This window comes from Capsicum annuum, chromosome 11 (assembly GCF_002878395.1).
Source record: "Capsicum annuum cultivar UCD-10X-F1 chromosome 11, UCD10Xv1.1, whole genome shotgun sequence".
NCBI classification, from domain to species: Eukaryota; Viridiplantae; Streptophyta; class Magnoliopsida; order Solanales; family Solanaceae; genus Capsicum; species Capsicum annuum.
The window spans coordinates 182,708,236-182,717,016 of record NC_061121.1 but is presented as its reverse complement, the minus strand read 5'-3'; the positions used below and the strand labels follow the sequence as shown (position 1 = coordinate 182,717,016).

General features: G+C 30.3%; 1 long non-coding RNA gene across 1 annotated transcript; it reads right to left on the bottom strand.

Annotated features, from left to right (window-relative positions):
* Positions 1–497: 497 nt before the first annotated feature.
* LOC107847129 lies at positions 498–8,255 on the bottom strand. Its single transcript, XR_007046943.1, has 3 exons — positions 4,812–8,255; positions 4,609–4,716; positions 498–4,377 (listed from the first exon to the last, which is right to left on the bottom strand). It is a non-coding gene; the product is annotated as an uncharacterized LOC107847129 (long non-coding RNA).
* Positions 8,256–8,781: the final 526 nt, after the last annotated feature.

The window sequence follows — 8,781 nt, the reverse complement described above, 5'->3', positions numbered from 1 at the left end:
TTATAAACAGAGAAAAGATATAAAGTGATTACGGCAGTTGTTTCGAATTTATTAAAAGATATTTTAATTTTTGGGGAATCTACTGCCCCACAAAAATTATAATGACCATAGTAAAAAAATTATTTTTATTGATTTTCTCATCAGTTGTGTTCTCTCATTGATATATGGCGCTTTGAAGAAGTAAAAATAAAACTCCAAATCAGTATAAAATAGCCACATGGCATAATTAATTTGATTTCTCTTCTTTATTAATTACTAGCCGCATTTGGCCCATGTTAAGTCACGACATAAAATTAATATTAAATTTTATATTTGTAAAAAAATTATTTTATTATATTTCTATCTCTATTATCTTAAAAGTGTGAAGGGCTTTATAATTTACATTTGAACTTTTTGCCCTTTATTAAAAGTCTCTCCTTTAGATAAAATTATTTTTTCGCATATTTTACTTAAATTACACATCTAATAAATCAATATAAATTTCACCCGTAAAAAGATTAAAAAAAAACCTTTCCTACTGAAAAAGAAATTTGTTACAAATCCTTTACATATAAAATAAGGAACTATCGGACAAATAAAAAAGTTCCTTTTTTACTGATCTTATTCTAACTAAATTAGAACAAACAAAGATCAAAATCCTATTTTAACTAGATTATAACATGCACGTTCATATTCAACCCAGCAAAAAAACTACTTCTATAAATACCATATTATTTTTCTATTATCTTCGTAACATCATCGCCCTACATTATTTTCTTCGCAAATCCTCTTGCTACATCACCACGCTGCTCGCAGTTTTTCACAGGCACACGCATTACTTTTTTCCCTGCTCCTCTCATTGCATCGCAACGCTGCTCACACTTCTCTTGTTGCATCACCACACTGCTCGCATTTTTTCACACGCCCACGCATTACTTTCTTTCCTTCTTCTCTCGTTGCGTCGCAACGCTGCTCATACTTTTTCTCTCATATCGCTGCATCACATCGCTGCTCATACATTTTTTTCAGTATGTCTCTTCTCCAAGTATTTTTATACAGTCTCTTTCAGCAGTTCATAATTTCCCGCTCCTATATTATTGTTAGTGTTAATAATTCACTTAAACACAATATTAATTGCTATGCCAGCTTAAAAGTTGCTTCGCTTATAGTTTTTTTTTTATACAATCTCTTTCAATAATTCATAATTCTCCGCTCTTATATTGTTATTACTGTTAATAATTAATTTAAGCTGATTCTTAGTTTATCCCCTAACATTCTCCTACTATTCTACTGATCAACTAATAAGGTTCACATATTCAAGTAAAATATTCCCGCCTCATAAATTACTTTTTGTTATATAATTATGTCTTACTGTTATTATAACTTTATTATATTATTGTACTTGACTTAATTATCAAGTCAGCAATGGACTCAATCACCAAATCATCAAACTCTACCGATATTGAATTAACAGACCCAATTACTGAAGTTGTGCCTCTTAGCGCAGTCAAGCTCCACGATCGTACCTCCATAATTAAAATCATGGTCATAGGGTGTCAAGCAATAAAAGAATTTGCTCAAACGACAAGTGGTACATAAAAAGCTTTCACCTTCGTCGATGAAGAGGTACTTAATTCATCAATCACTGCACTTATTTATAACTAAATGTTCTTCTTCTACTATTCTACTTATCAACAACATCTATATTATAAAATCACTTAATGTTATTGATTCATCTTTGTTTTATTTCACCCCTGTTCTTTATTCATCTTTTTTTTTCCTCTTTTCTTTTCAGGGCACAAAAGTTAATGCCACTCTTTTCAATGGACATATTACAATGTGGAAAAAGCGTTTACATCAAGGAAAATTTTGCTACATCATGAATAGCCGTATTGCTCCTCCCAATCTCAATTTTCTTTCCGTCAATAAGAACATTGAAGTTGGCTTCAGCGATGCAACTATAGTTCAAGAATACAAAAATTCTTTCTCTACACTTTGTTTTTCGAACAACTTTGTTTCATTTGAAGACGAAAAGTTGCATACCATGGGAATAGTTTTAGGTAGTTCCTTTAGATTTCGTTGCCTCATCTAATATTTCATAGATATTTTATTTCTATTACCGATTAATTTATACTTAATATTTTGTAGATATTTTTAAAATCTTCATGTCGTCTAAGCTCTTCACAAAAGGCAAAAAACGTACAGAGCTCATACTTATGAATGAAAAGTAAGTTGAACTAACTTTTTAAAAATGTCTATTTTGTTTCTATTGTTCACCTATTTCAGTGCACTTTCATAATTTAACCTCCGTGATTTGATTAAAAAATTTAGGTGTGATAAAAAAATTATAACATTATGGGGCGACTTCTCAGAAATAAAAGATAAACTCTTAGAAAGCCTCAATGAAGAAAAATCTGTAATTGCATTCTGTGATGTTAAGACTAATCTATTTCTAGGTACTATCTTAGAAGTTGTGTTTATAATAATAGAACTTGTGTTTATAGTAAATTCTCTGTCTTTTTTTTTTGTCCTAACCCTTTTTCTTCAAATCTTTGCAGGGAATTTTGGGATAACTTCTACATCTATCAGTAGTATGTGGATAAATTTCACTTTTGAAAAAACAATATTTCTCCAAGAGTGGTACTATACATTCTCATATTCAAAATAATGAATAGTATAATATTAGTTATTTTACTTCTCTACCTAAATAACATGTAGGATTTTTGTAAAGAAGAAGAAACACGTTGATATTACTATGTTGCCATCTTTACATATTACAAAGTCTCAAGAACTAAAAATTGAGGATATAGCACATGGATCGTTCGATTATAATGAGGTACTATTTTCACCATCGTAATCAAAATTTATGCATGTTCTAGTAGTTTTAATCTTTGTCTTCTCTCTGTTTTTATATGTAGGTTAAATATTGTAAATTTACTGCGAAAATTTTAAGGCTCTTAAATGCAGATGCTCCATGCTATGCATCTTGCAACAACTGCTACAAAAAAGTAAACTTCAACAATAATATTTCAAAATGTTTTGGTTGTCTAGCAGAAAATGCACATTATGACGACAGGTGATACACATAAAAAGTTTTATATTATTTCTTTAAGAATCAATAAACAAGCTATTTGTTTACTTTTTGTTGTTTCTGTAGGTTTCGTCTAATACTTGACGTGTCCGTTGACAATGAACATTGCACTGTTACACTATTTGAAGCCACAAGACACTTGACTGGTTGCAATGTTACAACATATAACCAATCAATATCGAAAAAGGTCATATTATACTCTCCTTTTATACTTATTATATATTTTATTACTATATTTTTTTCTTCACTAATTTTTTTTTTACTAATATATTATTTTCTTTGATACAGAGAGAAAAATCATCCTTTTATCGAAACTTGCTGCTAAGTATTAACAAACAATATGTATTTTTTGTCAAAATTAAAGTATGAAAGAAAGGAGATCGAATAGGAAGACACTTTATTGCTGATGAAGTACAACCAGTTCAAAACGCTATTCCAATTAATATAATAGATGAAGATATCACCTCAGAAACAACAATCAAAGAGATAACAAGAACAGAAAACGATACTGATGACACAATACCACAAAAAAGGATCAAGCTTAATAAGGATCAATGATGCTATTTTCTCTATACAATAGAAGCCCAAATTTTTCTATATAGTAGTTACTGATTAGTTATTTTAAAATCAATAGTTCTAGAATCTAGATATTTATTAGTTATTTTAGTTTTTCTTTTTTTTTTAGATAATAAGCAACTTTTGCTGGCATATCAAATAATATTAGTTGTTTGTTCACTTTTACTAACTGTCTACTGCTAATTTGATCTAATCATACAATATATGCTTTTGTTCACTTGTAATACATTATTAATTTTAATTTCTTATTCTATATCGCAGGATATTTATTCATTAAACAAATGGCACAAGGTAGCTAGAAAATTAATGTAACAGATTATATTTCAACTTTTGTTGTGCGTCACTTTTGTTAATTTTTTTATCTTATCTATATAGATCAAGACAAAGTTGCTCAAGTCATTGAAAGGGTTAACAAATATATTGCTGCAACTAAAATAAATTTAGATGTTGCAATCGACAATACTCATGAACTAGAAAAGGGTGCTTACTTACCATTCAAAACTGCTTTTTCACCTCAAACTCCAAAAACAGCGACTACACAGTTTTTTAGAATAATTTATTCATTTATTTACTGTTAGCTTATAGCAGATCGTAGCTTTCTAGAAAAATTAAATTCCATAATATGAGAATATAATCGAATCAGAATGACTAACTTGTATATCTGTAGAAAATTCAAAAACAGTACAGCTAGCATCTTAGTTCCTCAATGACTAAACGATAAGCAACAACTCCTGGCATTCAGAAAAGCACTACATTAAATTTCTATCAATAATAACTTTTTGAAACTGAAGAACTCACTCAAGTTCACAATTAAGCCTAATACTACCACTTATGATTAAGAAAAAGTAAAATGCATGTGACAAGAACCAACAAGAATTTGCTAGATCAAAAATGAACTGAAAGAGCAAATATCATCTTAATGCAGTATTACTAATCTACTTGAACATATTACGGGGCCTTACCGTATAACGGTTATAGTCACATGCCCCTATCACAAGGCTTGAATTGTCAACTCTCTCAGAGACAACATCCATCAATTTGAGCACAGATATCGAACCTCCTACAGGATTCTTTACCCACCATGCACAAATACTTTCAATCATTAGTAAGACAGCAACCCATAATATTATGAAAAAATAAAAGAAGAAACAATTTTGACACAAACCTGACTTTCAAAGGATGGGTTCCCAAAAGAACTGTGATCTTTCATTACAATCAGTTTTCCACCAAAATCAAAAGTGACCAAAGCATGTGGTGGATGGCCAGCAGATGATTTCCTGCAGCGGAAGCATAAGCAAACTGTTGCTACTCTGAAATGCTTGCTGGGAATAATTGACAGTTGTCTGACTCCCGAAATAATCACTTGAGGCATGCTTCTGCTCATGTTGTTGGAGTGTTAGCTGACTAAATTACTGACCGAAACCCCCACCAGAGTAAAAATATTGGTCATTTTGACTTTGAATTGCGTTTGCATTGTATGGATCCGTTCCCTCATAATGATTAGAAATTTGCTTATTTTATCTAACATAAGTATATTCTGATATTTTCACATCTTTTATCTGGAAAAAAAAAGAAACAAGTAATATTTATTTCTAATGCAGCAGGCACAACAGTTCAATCTACAGAAGATATCAATATCGAAGAAAGAAGACCAATTAAAAAAGGAGAATAAATTGATTCCTAAAAGCTTTATCAAAAAACTATGACATTGAAGGTAATGTAGTACTAATTTATTCATTACAGTTACTCAACTCTATTTATTCATCATTTATTATTATTAAGTTTTATAATATATAACTATATAAATTTAGGTCAAGTTGACTACATACCATCAATATCATCTCTTCATAAGTTGGAAAATATTCCTAAATACATACATTGTCGTGCTTTGAGGTTTGAATATGAAACTCTAACATTTTATTGCGACGGTGGATCAATTAAACTTGCACCTACAGAAGTTCCAGTTCAACTGTATGCGTTATTTTTCTCGGACTCTACAGTAGCAAAAGAATTTCACAAAACATTAGAGGATATAACAACATATTTGAAGTTACGTCTTTTGGTGTAAGAATTGACAATGATCTGGCATCTTCAAGATAAGGAGTTTATATGTTTAAGGCACAGGGTCAAATATATCATGATCTACCCTCATTAATTCCACATAATGATAATTCATGTTATTTTTAATTATACTTTTTGACACAAAAAATGAGGTATCCCATAGGATTTCAAAACTCAAAGAAGCCAATTTATCCGTAAAAGTTGTGGCGATAATAAGACAAATAATGGATGTCAATCCTTATGCACAATTTTTTTGCTAGCTAAAAGATTATTCAAGCTTTCCGAATTTAGAGATTCGAAATGCTTCTAATGCTAAACTAGATCAACGTGTATACAACAAACCATTAGTAAATCAAATTGTTGCTATTTGAATAGACGGAAACAACCCCAATGTATTATTTGATCAAGAAATTATTGTTCATGAACACTCAGGCAATATGCATAGAGTCAAACATCATTATGATTGTTATGACCCACTTCAGTATCCTTTACTTTTTCCAAATAGTGAACCAGGTTGGCACTAAGGAATATTAAAACAACATAAAACAAAAAAAAATTCACACAATATCGAAGTTGAAAGCCTCAATCAGAATATTTCAGCATTTACGTCTGCTAATGAGGTGTTTGATAATGAGCAACAAGGTATAATTTTGAAACATAATTACACAAACTCTTAGATTTGGTTATTTAAAAGTCTCATATCAATGTGTTTTAATTTTTTTTAGGTGTGCGATGAGGAGGTAAGCATTGTGTCTCTTGTAGAGAGTACTACTGCTATAAGTTGCAAATACGTGATGGAGAAAGAACGATAATTCTACTGTGCAGAAGATTGTTCCAATAATTTGTAGTTGACATATACATTAAGTTGGAAACAACACAATTTGAATATTTTAGGCTGGAGCAATCAAATCTTAGAAGGGAAATATTGCAAGGTATATTTGATAGTATACTAGCCAAAGAAATTAGAGGATCTAGTTGGTCAGAGAGTAATACTTCCTGCATCATTTATTGGAGGTCCTAGGGATATGCGTCATAGATATATGGATGCAATGGCTTTGGTTCAGCGTTTTGAAAAACCAGATCTATTCATCACAATGACATGTAATCCTGACTGGATGGAGATCAAAGAAAATTTGATAGAAGGACAACTTCCTCAAGATAGACCTGAATTAGTGACTAGAGTCTTTAGAGCAAAGTTACATGACTTAAAAGATCAAATCTTCAATAAAAAGATATTTGGTTCCGTTGCAGCACATGTTTTTGTGATTGAATTTCAAAAAAGAGGACTACCGCACATATATCTTTTGTTAATACTTGAACAGGGATACAAGATAACACCGCTAGACAACTATGATAGGTTTATTTTCGCTGAACTTCTTAACAAAGAAGAATTTCTGATCTTACATGATTTGGTTGTCAAGAATATCATGCATGGGTTATGTGGAAAAAATCATCCAGCAAATTCATGCATAAAGGATGGGCAATACAAGAGTCATTATCCTCGGACATTTAGTAATAAATCAATGCAAGGAAAAGATTGATATCCTATTTATAAGATACGAAATAATAGAATAAAGGAAAAAGTTTGAGGCATGACAATGAACAATCAGTGGGTCATTCCATATAATTCTTACTTACTAACTATATACAACTGCCACATCAACATTGAATCTTGTGCGGGAGTATGGGAATATGCCTCTGGGACACATATTATGATGACATGTCAGAAGATTTTAAAAGAACACATGACAATTTTCCTACTGCTCAACTTCAATGCACATTGAAAAACAAAAATCATTTCTTAGAAAGCATGGGGAAGAAAATTAAAAATTATGGCATACCTAAACTTGAACAGATGTTGGATGATGGAATTATATCAGAATACAGAGAAATCTATAATAGTGTCTTTAGAAGATTTGGATGTATAGACAAAACTAAATCCTGAACAAGAGCAAGCATTCAAGATTATATTGGAAAGGGTCGATACTAAAAAATTGGGATTATTCTTTATTGACGGACCTGGCGAGACTGGAAAAACATTCCTATATCGCACAATACTTGTAAATATCATATCGAGAGGGATAATAGCTTTAGCAACGACAACAAGTGGTGTAGCTGCAGCTCTTTTATCAGGAGGTCATACAAAATATTCTAGATTTGAGATACCACTTCAAAGAACTGATACGACAATCACACGTATGTCAAAGCAAAGTGGTGGAGCTAAATTAATTAAAAAAAGCCAAGCTGATTATTTAGGACAAAACTCCTATGGCTAGTCGTCGAACAATTAAACGGTTGATAGGAGCTTTAGAGATATATTGATGAATGGTGGAAAAGTAGTAGTTTTTGGAGGCAATTTCCATCAGGTACTGCCAGTACTTCTAAAATCTACCAGGGCTGAAACGATAAATGCAAGTTTGGTCAAATCGTACTTGTGGCATCGGATGGAAAGGCTTAAATTAACAAGAAACATGACCGCACGAACAGATCCATCATTGTAGACATGTGATTTTTTATCCTCCTTGAATTTTAACTTATTTTTTTGATATTAAATATTTATATTTGATTTGATATTATTTAAATTCTTATTTTATTTTAATAAATTTTTAGGTAAAAAAAGAAATAATTAAATAAAGTTAATTTTGAGATATTTTATTTTATTTTATTCTAATTTTGAAATTAATACAAAAATTCAAAAAATATATTTTTTTTTGTTTTCTAAATTAAATAAATTAGTAGATTTAATATTATTTTTAAATTTTTATTATGTTTTGTTAAATATAAAAATTAATTAATTATTATTATATTTATTATTATTATTTTATTTTATTCATTTATTATTATTACCTTCTATTAAAAAAATTAATTAATTAATTTAAATTTTAAATCTTCCCTCCCCATATCTGCCAATTAACTGTTCCCCCGAAAAAATAACCGCCCCCCCTCCCAAGAGTTCTGTACTTAAAGAACTTTCTCACCCTCAGAATAAGAGAAGAAGATACGTATATTGAATATCAGAAAAAAATCAGAAAAAAAAGTGAGAAAATCAGTAAAAAAAACATCAAACCAAAGAG